The sequence below is a fragment of the Megalopta genalis genome, chromosome 3 (assembly GCF_051020955.1).
Source record: "Megalopta genalis isolate 19385.01 chromosome 3, iyMegGena1_principal, whole genome shotgun sequence".
NCBI lineage: Eukaryota > Metazoa > Arthropoda > Insecta > Hymenoptera > Halictidae > Megalopta > Megalopta genalis.
The window spans coordinates 4,558,856-4,572,443 of record NC_135015.1 but is presented as its reverse complement, the minus strand read 5'-3'; the positions used below and the strand labels follow the sequence as shown (position 1 = coordinate 4,572,443).

Genomic DNA, 13,588 nt, shown 5'->3' with positions numbered 1-13,588 from the left:
TTTAAAATTTGGATGCAGAAGAAACTGCAGCAGAGAATTTTTATTTGCAAAATAGCATCGTTTAAAAATACTGGAATCGCTAGATCACCTCACGTATATTTTTACTAAAAACTTTATTGAGTTCCAATTCTTTTTATTAAATTCTTTTGATTAAATTTTGTTAAGTTCTTTTATTGTTTTATTTCATTTTTTAATAAAAAAATCTAATATATCTTAATCGATAAATATAAAGTTAATTATGCTCGAGAACAGATCAATGGGACAGCAATTGGTCACCCCCAGTAATCGGTTAGCTAGCCTATTTAGAGTTTTGTTCGTTATAAGAATTCGGATACGAGAGAATGTTTTGAATGAATTCAATCAAAAGCGTTGAATTCAGAGAAAGAATTCGACACAGAAAATTTTGTGCTAGAGATATAATGCGATCCAATATTTCTTATATTTCTTCAACGGGGTGTAAAATAGCAATTTTCAAGAGGATGACTAAGATATTCGATTCGGTCAACTTTCATATTTCATATCGTGCTGCATGGGGAAACATTTTTCATTTGATCCACCGTTTCTTGTATTTTTTACTGGAGTATAAATTAGAAATTTTTCAAAGACTGGACAATCGTGTCGAGTCACCGGGAGAATAATTTCCGAAAGCTGGTTTGCAATTTTAAGCCACGACTTCATGCCGATTTTTTGCTCGGCGTGGACGTATTACGTTTCTCGGCGCGCACGCATGATTTTTTGTTGTACTCCATCGACGTGCATAACGATATTCCGTAACCCTTTTATATCCCTTTTATGTAAATATATTAACGATCGCGAAGTAGCCGAATGCGTTCGACATTCCCGGAAAAATCTGCTCACGTTTCAACAAAAATAGTAACAAACTAACATACAATACTGACAAACAAATAATAACAACAAACAGAACCGTGTTCATGTGCTACGAAAGGTAAAAATCATTCTTCCAAGAAACAAGCACCAACAAATTTCGTGACAAATTGTGGTAGACTCGAGAATATTCGTCGAAGCTAATTTGAAATATACCGCAACTGTAACACGTAATAACTGGATATTGTTAGCAGAGCCACTTTTAGATTCCTCATAAAAGTGCACGAAGCAACGCGGTAAATTAATTCTAGCATGAACGTTGCCGCGTCTATTTATCACAATCCTCATCGATTCTCCATTAAGAAACGCAAAGCAAATTTCCAAAGTGGATTGAATTCATTATTAATAACATCCACTCTCGCGCATCATTTTTCACTGGCGGTCTGCCATCAATTACTATCGCAAACGAGAAGCCCTGCTGTAATCAGAAGAAACCTACAACCGATTCAACCGTACCGCATTTCTCATAAAACTGAACAACTATGACGATTATTATAACATAAAATAGGCTTAGAAGATCTGCGAATACTTTCTCCTGTCACTATTTGCAACAACACATGTCCAACAGTGTTCTATCACAAAATAGATACACACAGGTAAGATCAATTTCGCATGAACAATAAAAACGTTCCACGAAATTCGTGATAAAATTCGATCGTGAAAAACAATTGTCAAATATTCCTGTGACACAAATACACCGAACGGTGTCGACCATTTCGATACAAACACACCCAGTAGCGCCGAAAGAGTTTAGGAAGACAAACCTACCGAGCCAGTATCAACAGAGAGAAACCACAGAAGACACAAGAACTGAGCAATCCAGAGACCAGCGTTCAAGCAGAACTCTGATCAAATCCAAACAGGTCCCCACACCTCGCTGTAGCCTTGCCAATCTGTCTGATCAAAGGCGGAGGTATACTACTCGTCCCTTCGAAACTCGTCTCGCGGCAAATCAAGATTAGAAATGCGTTACCGAGATCGGCCCGGCAGGTGCGACGCAGGTGGGTCAGGATCAACAGGAGCGTTCTTCTATCAGCATGTCCCGTTTAGCGTGGCCACGTCGATTTCCTGCGACGAGGACGATGAGGACCCTCTGCTAGCTAGTAGCCCGACTCCGACTAAACTACTCTCGACCGTGTTCACGGTGCCTACGTCGGGGTCTGTGTGCCACCAGTAAACGGCGATTCGTGGATCGTGGCCGGGCATGGGGTGGTGGTTGGCTCACTGGAAGGGTGACTAAAGAGGGACGGAGAGAGAGGATGAGAGAGCGAGAAAGAGAGAGAGAGAGAGATGCGAAGGGAAGAAGGCGCGACAAAGACAGCAAACGACGAGCACTGGTGGATGTGTGTTTGCCGAATGTACGTGCGGCGACTGGTGAATCGGACAAGGACAACCGAATAGAATGCGTGCGCCGCAACAGGTTACTCTCCCCTTCGATACGCTCCTGGAATCCTCCTCGAGCCTCCCCTACCTACGGCCAGTCTACACCTCTCGCACCTCTTCTCTCGACCTTCCCATTTATTCCTCCCTCCCTCATCCTATTCCTGCTTCCTCCAGAGCTACTTTCAACCCCACGTTTCTTTCTCTCTCTCTCTCTCTCTCGTTCCTTCGTTCAATCCACCCTTCGAGGTTTCCGCGGATTTTTTTACTCCCTTCTTGCGTGTTTTCTTCGGTGCTGTTCTGGGTCTGGTAATGGTTCGTGCGGAAAGGCGGATATTAATATGGGCTTCGCGCGATTATGATTCTTGTTATTTGCGGGCGAAGGAGAATCTTTTTGCGAGGCTCTGCTGCCGTGGCTTCCGAGGTTTCATGGAGGTTTCAGGGCGGTGGCGAATCTTCTTCGTGGTACATGGAATTTTGGAAGTTTTGCCGGTTTTTCGACGTCTGTGGTTGTTGCGGATTTTGTGTCACAGTTTGGCTCCGGGAGCGTTGATGAACAATTTTTCGAAGGAATAAGAAATAGCAGAATTTTTAAGTAGACAAACAGTTTGGTCCGGAATGTAAATAAAATTTGTGAAGGCTCTAAGGGTTTCATGCCTGAGAAAAGGAGAGAAAGATGGCAGGATTTTTAAATAGAAAGGTTTTTAAGTTTCAAAATGTTTCTACTTTATCATTTCTGCAGAATATTAAAATCAATTCACAAGTAGAATTTTCAGTAATTGCCGTGAAACTATGACACCAAGCGTATTTTATGGTGAAAATACGCCTAGGTAAAAATACGAGATAATTCTGTTATTTGTATCTATTATTTCAGTCTATTCTATAGTGCCTTTTGAGCCGTTGAGCCTTATTTAGAGTGTTTCAAAATAAGCGTACAATTTTGTGATGCTATGCTAGTTGCAGATTTTGTAGCATTTTTTGCACAAGAGAGTCGATTTTCGTGAGGAAAAGGAAAATGGAGTGGCAAGGTTTTCTCAATGGGAGAATAAGGAATTGCAGGGCCCAGAATGTAATCAAACTTTCGCGGATGCTGTAATTTTTGGTAGCAGTGGAACAAACGAATATATTCGTAGTAACTTAAAAAGATAATGGAAGAGGTAAAAAGTTTGTTTTCCTGGTTGATGTAGGTTAAAATGTACGTTAGTTAAATATTTGTTTGAACGTGTAGGGTATAATTCGAAGTAGCGCGATCAAATTTTATAAATCTCAGCAATACGTATCCTAGCGCATATCTTACAAGGGGGGATTTCGCTTAATTCACGTCTGAATTTCCGTCGAGATATCGTCGACTTCCTATCCCCGTAGACTCGGCTATCGAGGGACTGGAACCGTTTCTGCGAATGTTTATCGTTCCGTGTAATCTGCTTAAGTAGGAATGTAAATGCGGAGCGTGGCTCGTTCACAACGATTCGGTGTGAATCAGTCACTCGAATGAGATTATCTCTGAGCATCGGTCCATTAACGATTCGATCGCCGAGTTGGGTCAATTGCGACCCCTGTACAGCCATTGCAGTAATACAATTGATGGACCTTTCTGATTCGCTCTTAGAAATCTGGACAGCTTAAGTTATATATGTGTATTAATTGATGTAAACATGTGATTATCTTAATGCTAATATACATTATATATCAATATACATATATATTGACATTAAGGTAATCACATATTTACATCATATTTAGAAACTTTTAGTCAATAGAGTACATTTTTCTCGTATTTCAGTTTTCATGCAATAACCATGAAAACGGGGATTTGCAGAGCATCGAAGAAGAATGTGTGTATGAATAAAAACGAATACTGCTCCTCCTATATTTTATTCGCCAACATTTTTTTTACTTTGAAATGGGAATTTGTCAGAACATCGAAATTGAAATGTTAGCAAAAATTGATAATATTTTCGCAATGTTTTTACCGGAAGAAAGTTCACGCACGAGGGGAATTTCATCCATATTTTAGTTATCGTAAAATAAATATGAAAACATGAATCCGGAAAGCACCGATAAGAAAATAATGTTTCTGTTATATTCCGTTCATCAAGAATATTATTCTATTTTTGACAAAATTATTATGTTTGCTAACATACGCATTTTCTTCTATTTTAAAAATTCCCACTCGTGCACAATTCTTTCAAAAAATTAATGTGTGAAGCAAAAGAGCGTTGTTTCACATTTGTTATACAATGCATCATCCATCACATGATTAAAAAAAACCGCTATATGAACATGTAGAGCACTCCAAAATTCAGCTTCCCCAGTAAAAATCCGAAACAGAGAACAAATCTTCACTGCCATGATTTCTCAAAGGAAAAGTTTGTAGATTTTCTGCTGATTTATACTTGCACCAAGGAAACTGAAACTATTATCGCACCGTTTCGGTTCGATTCAACGAGCACAACTTTCTTTCCTCTTACGTGTCCTTAAAGATTTTCCTGAACTACGTACGCTAGGTGTACATTTGTGCGTGTTTACCATGTACCGGCTTATAAAACGAATAGCAATAGAACCAATTTGTTTTGGGCTTGACGGTTCCCAAGAGCGTAGAAAAGTTTGTTCGTTGCCGGTGGATCTTCCCGTGACTCGTAAAGTTGCGTCACGGGAAATTTCATTTCTCAGAGCCGCGATGGAGGCTCGGCGTCAAGACACCGCCATCATCCGTCATTAACTCGCGATAAAGTATGCGGCAAGGTCGCATTTGAAACTCGCTCCGCTCCCGCTCGAGGATAAATTTATTAAATTCCGACTGGCAAATTTCCGCGGTCTTATTGCTTATTTCGCGGCCAAGTTTACTACCCACCATCTTCCTTAAACTGTCCGAGCCAATGGCTGACCTTCGCCGGCGTATTCCACTGGAAAAAACCTCAGAATTAAAGAATCACGTTCACTTAACGATCTTAGAAAAATCGTGTCATCGGGAATTTTTCCTCAACAAACTAGTCAACTCAGTTGTATAAAAAAATACCTTATCTTGAAGTGCATATATTGCACAACTTGTAATAATTTAACCGTTGCAAAATCTTAAACAGACGTGAGCCGTGGTAACAGTTTTGTTCCTCGAAACTGTTCTCTTGCAGACTCTGCGTAGTAGTTTCGCTTTAAACGGTTACCATTTCATAATGAAACAATTTTTTCACGAACCCCTTGTTGGTCTTCTAGATAAAATCATATTTCAGCAGGATCTCCATCAATTTTTTATTTCGCAGAATCCAGTTCCGCGAGATCGTGCGTTTTTTATGATTTTTCAGCGGAAAGATAACTCTGTATGCTTTTAGATAAAGTATTCGTTCAAAGAGAAATCTATTAACTTTTTGCAGAAAAAGCTTCCGAGGGTCATGTTTTCTACAAATTTTTAATTAGATATGACCTTCGTCGAAAAGAGCCTTCGTTGCATTTACGTTTCATTCGGAATGTTTAATTAAATAGACGTTGCTGGAAATCTATCTCGCGTTGTTCCGAACTTTGAGCAAATTAATCGAGTGTTGCTAAACTTTTTCAGTGTTCAGTGGACATCGAGGAACAAGAGAGAATGTTGCCACGATCAAAAGGACATCGATCCATAATGATCGAACGAATAATGAAGTATTTCGTTTCGACAGTAATTAATGTTCGTCGAAGTTGTTTCGCTGCAGAGAATTGTAAATTGAAAACTTAACATGAAGATTTTAAATCCACTTCGATCTAAAGCATCCTATGAATTGTAAATTTTGACTAATTTGTAATAAATCGTAAATTTTGATGAATTTGTAATGAATTGTAAATTTTGATGAATTTGTAATAAATTGCAAATTTTGATGAGTTTGTAATAAATTGCAAATTTTGATAGATCGCAATAGAAATTGTGTCGTGTGTAAAATGAAAATTATTTATATCAGGAAACAGAAGCCGCATAAAAAGTTTTAATAATAACGCCCTTAAATTGCTCCAGTTTGTTGTTTCTTCTCGGTAATCGTTATATGTACTATAAATACATAAAATCCGTAGTCTCATCATTAGGAAATTCATGGAAATTTATTAAAGCAATCGTGACCCTTATCAATATTTTCTGTTCTTAAGCTAACTAGATGTTTTCTTCGACTCCCGTGGTCTACAGTGCAATCAATCAAGTTTCCTAGTGAAACGCATGAATATTTTACGCCAATTTACCGACTTTCACACTTGAGCGTTCTGCATGACTCCAAACGAGTCGTAAATTGTTCAATTGACTCAACGCTATCACGGCTATAGGATGGTTCCGTATGATTCCTGTGTACCATCGTTACAGGTGTTTCCAAGCAATTTAACTTAAACTAGGACGATACTCGCTGCAATATTGAAACCGAGTTTAGAAGTTCGGTCAAATCGACACGGGCATTATAGCATTCGAAATTTAAATTGCCTACAATAAGTGTTTTACTTGGTTTTCAGAGCTTCAACCATTTCATTGCAACACAACTTCTCGCGTATTTTCACTTTGACATAAGGAGAGAGTAGCTTCTGTTACTTTCCTGCAATCTTTAACATTCATTCGATTTGTCACTGGTCAGCGAATGTACGATGATCGGATTGCAGATTTTTATGCAATTGCAAAAGCACATTCGTAAAGTACAATAAAACGTGTATGTCGACAAAACTCGAAATGATTCTTTCTCGAAATTGACTGCAAAGAATTTTACGTCAATCTTTCCCGAAATCATCTAAGAGAATTGGAATTCGCATGTATACTACTGTGATCAAAAAGTAAGGTGAATTTGTTTATAAAATGTAAATTCTTTATTTATTCTTCCAAATCAATTTCATCCCCTTCAAAGTAATCCCCGTCCGATAAAACGCACTGTTTCCGACGCTTTTTCCAGTCCTCGAAACAGTCGGAATAGTCTTTTTCCGGTATAGCCTTCAAGACCTTCTTCGATTCGGTTTTTATCTCCTCAATCGTGTCAAAACGGCGTCCCCGCATTGGCTTTTTGAGTTTGCTGAATAACCAGAAGTCGCACGGAGCCAAATCAGGCGAATACGGTGGTTGCGGAACGATATGAGTCGAGTTTTTGGCAAAAAAGTCGCGAAGGACCAATGCAGTATGACATGGCACCAATCGAGACTTGACGCGTTTGAGACACAAAACATCCTTCAAAATGGTTTGGGCTGAACCAAATGATATTCCAACACTATCAGCGAGGTCTCTTATTGTCAATCGACGATTTTCAAGCACCAAATCTTCGATTTTTTGTACGTGGCCCTCGTCGGTAGACGTTGATGGTCGTCCAGAGCGCGGTTCGTCTTCAACGCGTTCTCGGCCCGCTTTGAACTCGTTGTACCACTTATAAACGTTTTTTTGTGCCATAGTTTGATCACCAAAGGCCTTCCGCAACATTTTCAACGTGTCCGCACAAGAATATTCGTTCCGCAAACAAAATTTGATGCAAGTTCCTTGCTCAACAAAATCACCCATTGTAAAAATCGAAAAATTCACTTTTGGTCGTTTACTAAAACACGTGTAACTCGGAGATAATTAAACCTTTTAACAAACAGACGCTTGGCAATTGTTATAGACAGTCCTACCAACCTAGGAAAAAAACAATTGCCTGCCTTCCTAATGTCCGGGAGTTTTAAATGACAATTTCACCTTACTTTTTGATCACAGTAGTATATTCGCTTAACGACGAGCAGAGACAAACACACGGCGTAATAATGCGATTGTATTGCAAACTCCGTCGTGGTCACTCGCAAATGCAAAAGTTACACACGCGGCTATAACCGGCTTAAGTACCCAGCGGCTATAGTTAGCTGTAACACGGAAACGTTTAGGTTGGTCTCGCCGGTTGTTTGAAATTCTCGCGGAACGGAAGGAAAGCATCGAATTCGCCGGACAAAAGGTTTGCGGCTTCAATAAAAGAGGAGGATCGCGAGCAACGGCGGCCGAACTCTCTCTCTCATCGATCGGATCGACGATAGTCGATCGTTGGATCGTTCAGGCCGCGTGTGCAATGGTACGAGCCTATCGAGGGCTCGGCTCGGCTCGGCTCGCGCTTTTGCATTATAGATCACTGTGTTGCGTTCAACTTGCCGCCGGATAGAATTTTAAACGAAAGAAACTTCCGACACGATCTACATTTCCAGCTTGGCGGAATCGATCGCGGGAACCCGTTCAGAGAACCATCTCCGCTTCGAACCGAGCGTTCCGAACCGACCACACTCTATCTGGCAGCCCCGCACAGCCTTTCAACCTCTCGCTTATCGATTCGGCCGAAGAAACTTGTTTTCCGCGTGCCGGTAAATAATGTAACCCCCCTAGCGGCTCGTTCGATATCAATAACGAGCGAGCGTCTTCCACGATCGACTGTTTTTTGATAGATGACCGAGTTGCATGCGCGTTATGCGCACAGGACCGTCGTTGCGCCTTTACGTAACCTGGGAAATTTCATTACTTACATCGGGAGAACCCTCCAAAGCAATTCCTTGGCCCGCGGTCGCCTACGACGGCGAGGGAATCATTTCTTCCCGGAGACTGGAGAGTCTTATGTAAGTTTGATATATACGTGAGGTCTGTGTCGTGACTCAATCATAACTTGATGCATTTTTCGGTGAGATTGGACAGGGATCTCTATGCATTCGTAGGGTATACAAATATTTCTAAAGTCATAACACTGAGAATTAGTACCAAATTTAGTTCTACAGGATTAGGTACCATATAATTCTTATAATTCTTATCATTCTAAATGTCGCACCTTCGTCGGTTGATATACGGAGAATGCGGGTGAATTTTTCTAAGCTGTAATATGTAGTTCGAATTTACAGCAGTGCTAGTATTATAGAAACGTTTCGAGGAAAAAACGTTCGTGTATTATATCAAGTATTATAACTCGAAACTTTGTGGTCTTATTAACAAGAATTTGAAGAATGTACCTAAAATTTGTTAAGCATGAGTAATTATTTTCTTCAAAACTACAGCAATACTAGTAAGAGCGTTTAAAGAAAAAATTGATTGGAATATCTGCGAGGTTAAACCGAATTGTTTATTGTCCGTGAATTATATCAAGTACTATAACTCGAAACGTTGTACTCTTGTTAACAAGGATTTGAAGAATGTACCTAAAATTTGTTAAGCATGAGTAATTATTTTCTTCAAATCTACAGCAATACTAGTAAGAGCGTTTAAAGAAAAAATTAATTGGAATATCTGCGAGGTTAAACCGAATTGTTTATTGTCCGTGAATTATATCAAGTATTATAACTCGAGACGTTGTACTCTCGTTAACAAGAATTTGAAGAATGTACCCAAAATTTGTTAAGCATGAGTAATTATTTTTTTCAAAACTACAGCAATACTAGTAAGAGCGTTTAAAGAAAAAATTGATTGGAATATCTGCGAGGTTAAACCGAATTGTTTATTGTCCGTGAATTATATCAAGTATTATAACTCGAAACTTTGTGGTCTTATTAACAAGAATTTGAAGAATGTACCTAAAATTTGTTAAGCATGAGTAATTATTTTCTTCAAAACTACAGCAATACTAGTAAGAGCGTTTAAAGAAAAAATTGATTGGAATATCTGCGAGGTTAAACCGAATTGTTTATTGTCCGTGAATTATATCAAGTACTATAACTCGAAACGTTGTACTCTTGTTAACAAGGATTTGAAGAATGTACCTAAAATTTGTTAAGCATGAGTAATTATTTTCTTCAAATCTACAGCAATACTAGTAAGAGCGTTTAAAGAAAAAATTAATTGGAATATCTGCGAGGTTAAACCGAATTGTTTATTGTCCGTGAATTATATCAAGTATTATAACTCGAGACGTTGTACTCTCGTTAACAAGAATTTGAAGAATGTACCCAAAATTTGCTAAGCACGAATAATTATTTTCTTCGAAACTATTTACAACGGTACTGGTAAGACCGTTTAAAGAAAAAATTTATTTGGAATATCTGGGAGGTTAAATCGAATTATCTCGGTGTAAGAATAAATGGAAAAAGTTCGTGTAAATGTCGCGGCGGAGCTAGAAATGGTATTGTAAATTCATGGGGATAAAACGTTGTAGAAATGGGACGCGAATGATTTATGAAAACTTTGGGACGATCCCTCAATTATTCTTTGCGATGCGTGAAACACAGGCGTAAAAATGGTGACCGCTATCAGGAAGCCGTAAATGTATCACTGTAAATGCGGGTTTACGATCGGAATCGTGTCGCAGCAAAAAAGTTACTCCCGATAAAGCTCCACCTAGGCATATTTACATATACCAAAATGCTGTCGCTATGTGCGACTTTTTTTTATTAAGACTCGAAAACGCGTCGCTGTTCACGCGTCTGTAATACAAAAATATCTCTTGAAAGTACATACGTATGTATGTACCTGCGAGCTTGGAACAGTCTTCGCTAAGTTATGATATTCACTAATGACTACAGGGTGTCCCAAAAATGTCTCGCAATCCGGAAATGGGGGGTTCTTCAGGTCATTTGTAGTAGCTTTTTCCTTAGCAAGAATGCAATCCGCGGCTTTGCTACGAGTTATTAACAAAAATCCATTTCCAGATTGCGAGACATTTGGGACACCCTGTATAACGAAATTATTAGACGGGTGATAATCGAATTCTGCAATAATTATAATTAAAAAGTTCTTATTTTTAAAATTAATTTCTACCATTTTGATGTAATATCTTTTGTACTTTGATGGAACATGATTGAATCAGAATAAATAGCTGTTTTTGATGATACATATTCTGCTTGTCATTACGCTGTATTATGTTAACAAACAGCTAATTCTACCATAGAATAATCGAAGCTTGATGTCAAACGGAATTAGATATACATATGAGCCGTTCACTGCATAAATCGTTAACTCCGCTTTTCGAAAAATCTTAAATTTACGTGTCAAAGCACTTGGTATAGTTATAACATTTTATATTTATAATAACTTTCCCTAATAATTAAGATTAACACCAATAAACGACAAAAATTGTTTGGCCACTGAATAATAAATAATTTATTTCAGAGGTCACTTTGATTAACTCCGTACTCTAATGTAAATCGTTGCAATAATGAAACTCAAATGTACTAGCAAGCCATGATTGATAACGGCGAATTTTCTAGTGCCGTCTTACCAGAATTTAAGTAAAATAAATTAGTCAGTCATAGTCTAATTGTCGCAGAATCAAGTACTTGTGAAGTCAAATTAATTATTATTAAGAATAAAGTTTAATTTGGTATATTTTAACTTCTACTGTGTATTTTACCAGTCATACAGGACTACACATATTTTTTCAGCCTTTTCAACATCACTTTCAGATCGTATATTAGTTTGAATTATTATAAACAATTATTTCAATTTGTCAGTGGTTTGAAAAAAAAATTATACCCTTATAATTGAGATGAGTGAGACTAATAATAATGTGGATGTGCAAAATAGTGAAACATCTGATGGTTCTTCAATACGATTTATCAATAAAAAGTGCTGGCTCAAGGAAACGTTTATGGTTATCTTCAGATTCTTCTGATTGCAACAGTAAAAATATTGCAACAAACACATTGATTGGGAGGAAAAGAAGTTGTAATCCTGATAATAGGGCCCGAAATATATAACTGCTTAAAAGAACAAAAGATTTGGCATACAGGAATAGAGGAGGAAATTTAATATCTACAAAAATATTTGTCAATATATTAACGTCATTAATATAAGGAAATCTGTAGCAGGTAGACCACGAAGTTTGTAAAATGTAGAGCAGCTTTTATTATATCCTAGAGGTAGAACTGTTACAAGGGAAAAAGGAGAGACATGATGGACCTGCTGAAATTCATTTCTCCTGTTAAACATGATTACTATAAAAGCTTGAGAATAAATTGAAGTGACGAGTCATCACATGCAGCTGATGAAGAATACATCGTTTATATTTCGTTTATATATCACAAAAAATAATATATTATAATAGAACCATTAATATTCATTTTTATGAAAAATCTGCAATAAAAATATTTTATAATTTGTGTGCTAAAAAACTTAAAAATTTAAACACCGAATTTAAATTGATTACTTTTTTCACTTGCCAAATCGATTAACTCCTCCAGTAATATAAAAATGGTAACACTACTAACGATCACCTTTTGACTATTTTTTCTTATTAACTTTATATACCGTTAGATGAAAGTTACATTTGTATTTATGCATTCTACAATATTTATTTCGATTTAAATTATAAAAGGAATTTTAAAAAACAATGCACATTATTTCATTGTATTTCTCCACTTTTTGTTTCATGGAGTTAATCAATTTGTGCAGTGAACGGCTCATATATGTATATTATGAAACTAAACCAAGCGAATGAAGATTGAATTATTCAAGCTAGAAAAGACAGCATAAATTATCCCACCAAGAGAATTGCTATCCATTCGTTCTAATTTCGTTGTATAATTACGAGATATATGGAAAAACTTTTGATTTCTCCTTCTTTGTTCTTCCGTTCCTGAACGAAAGAAACAAAGTAGAATAGTCGGCCAATCGGCAGTGTTCCGCGAAATAATGTTTCTGGTCACTGCTGATAAACGGATGGTGAAATAAAGGAATAGGAAGAGAAAAGCGTCAAGAAAATATCTGCGTATCGTCTGTTTCCACGCTGATCGGACGTTCTATCTGTTCGCAAATCGCGTTTGTGTACAGTGCGTCGTGTGCGTTGGTTTCAGTGCGCGATATTTATCGGACGTTGCGTTGTGGAGAGATGTATCGATCCGAATTCCAGGTTTTATATTTTCGGTCGGAATATGAAGTTTCTCTAACTGCACGCGTATACTGGCGTAACCGATAAGGGACATCACGAGTTTCGTTGAATCGTGTATCGACCGCGAGCTTCGGTCGTCGCGTCGCGTCGTCCAGATCTAAGGGAAAAACCTAACATCCGATAGCTGACGCTCTGTTCATTTTCATTATTTCCAATACTCATTCCCGAAGATGAATCATGATCATATATCCAAATTTTTACAAACCAAAAACATAAAACTACAAATTCACAACACACCAAACACTAAATGGAATTTAGGAAACAAGGAATCATTATCCTAATATTAAGATTGTAAATTTTCTTGACCAAGGAAGTCACACTAGACACACACCAAACACTAAATGGAATTTAGAAAACAAGGAATCATTATCCTAATATTAAGATTGTAAATTGTCTTGTCCAAAGAAGTCACACTAGACATAAGCTATTGTATATAAGTTCTTACTAAATATGTACAGTAAATTCTCTCTAATTGACCGTCAGATTGTACAAAAGAATAGACAATTTGTGAGCAGGAGGTA

General features: G+C 37.6%; 1 protein-coding gene across 4 annotated transcripts in view; it reads right to left on the bottom strand.

Moving 5' to 3' along the window:
• Sytbeta (Synaptotagmin beta) overlaps positions 1-13,588 on the bottom strand; it is a 125,903-nt gene that overhangs the window by 66,020 nt on the left and 46,295 nt on the right. For 2 of the 4 annotated variants that reach the window (XM_076519671.1, XM_076519672.1), the window contains exon 1: positions 1,859-2,055. The exons of the other annotated variants lie outside the window; for them this stretch is intronic. The gene's annotated coding sequence lies outside the window, so the exon portion shown is untranslated. Of the gene's footprint in view, positions 1-1,858; positions 2,056-13,588 lie in introns of those variants that run through there. 4 annotated transcript variants of the gene reach the window in all.